Genomic DNA, 1,655 nt, shown 5'->3' on the forward strand with positions numbered 1-1,655 from the left:
TGCGGTGCTGAAGGACACATACAACGAAACTGCAGAATACCCCAGGGTACGGATGTTAAGACCGCTTCTAACAAGCAGCAGGGAAACTAATTAGTGGCCATCTCGCGGGGCGGAGGTTGCCAGATAATGAAAAGCCCCAGTTTAAAGCGCTTCAGATTTCTGCAGTGAGAGGCGGCAGTAATGGACTTTTCATAATAGGACATATTAACGGAGTCCCCTGCAATATGACGATAGACACAGGAGCCAACGTTACCATCATCCGAAAAGATTTGGCTCAACAACTGGAAAGCAAACTTATCTGGACGCCGCCCTGCGTTACCCTACAGACTCTGTCCGGTGAGAAGATCGACATCAATGGGAAAGTAAATGTTAACATCACGTTTGGAAGTGCCGCTTACCATCACACGGCATATGTAGCAGAGATCACTGATTCTTGCATACTCGGATTGGACTTTCTAAGGAAATACAATTTTTCCTTGGACTTTAAAAATAACGAATTGCATTCTGCGTCTGAGGACATAACGTTATTTGGAATTAATAATGAAGAAGTTAAATCTGTCCACAGAATCATAGCACAAGACGATATCACAATACCGGCAAGAACAGAAATTTTACTCCCTGGATCTATAGCCGAAAACAGAGATTTCCGCTACGGCATCATAGAATATCCCAATAACTGTAATAGCCCGAAAGGAGTACTAGTAGCCTCAACACTCGTCGACCTATCGAGAATGGTTATCCCGGTGAGAGTTGCCAATGTAACTGAGAAGGCGTGAGAGTTATTAAGAAAGGCGACGTGGTTGCAGCATGTACTCCAGTAACCAGCGTTGAAAGAAAGAGCAATATCCAAGAATCCGTGTCCTCATCAGAGAGCATTACATCGGAGTTATTGCAGAATGCGCAATTGAACGATGAAGAGAAGAATGCTGCCGATCGCGTCATCAAAGATCTTCAAGTTGTTTTCTCCCGCTCGTCTTCTGACGTGGGTCGAACTAGTTTGACACAACATAGAATAGATACCGGCGATCATCCCCCGATCAAGCAACATCCAAGACGTCTACCGTTTGCTAAACAGGAAGAGGTGCGAACACTGTTAAAAGATATGGAAGAAGGCGATGTCATCGAGCCTTCAGCGAGTCCATGGGCACTCCCATCGTTCTCGTCAGAAAGAAAGACGGCTCAACAAGATTTTGCGTTGACTATCGCCGGTTGAATGAGGTTACGAAGAAAGACAGTTACCCTCTTCCTAGAATTGACGACATTCTAGACACTCTTTCTGGAAGCAAGTGGTTCTCAACACTTGATTTAAAGAGTGGGTATTGGCAGGTAGAAATACAGCCTGAAGACCGAGAAAAGACGGCATTTACTACGGGACAAGGGCTTTGGCAATTCAAGGTGATGCCGTTTGGACTGTGTAATGCGCCGGCAACATTCGAACGTCTTATGGAGACTGTTTTGAAAGGTCTTTCCTACGAAGCCTGCCTGATATACCTGGACGACATCATCATCGTCGGAAAGAGTTTTGGAGAACATTTAGAAAATCTTAGGAAGGTGCTTCAGAAACTGAAAGAAGCCAATCTGAAGCTGAGTCCCGCTAAATGCAAATTGTTCCGAAACGAAGTGACTTACCTGGGACATGTCATCTCTGCAGAAGG

This window comes from Stegodyphus dumicola, chromosome 1 (assembly GCF_044657685.1).
Source record: "Stegodyphus dumicola isolate Sdum_Otavi_A_Nest chromosome 1, ASM4465768v1".
Taxonomy (NCBI): Eukaryota; Metazoa; Arthropoda; class Arachnida; order Araneae; family Eresidae; genus Stegodyphus; species Stegodyphus dumicola.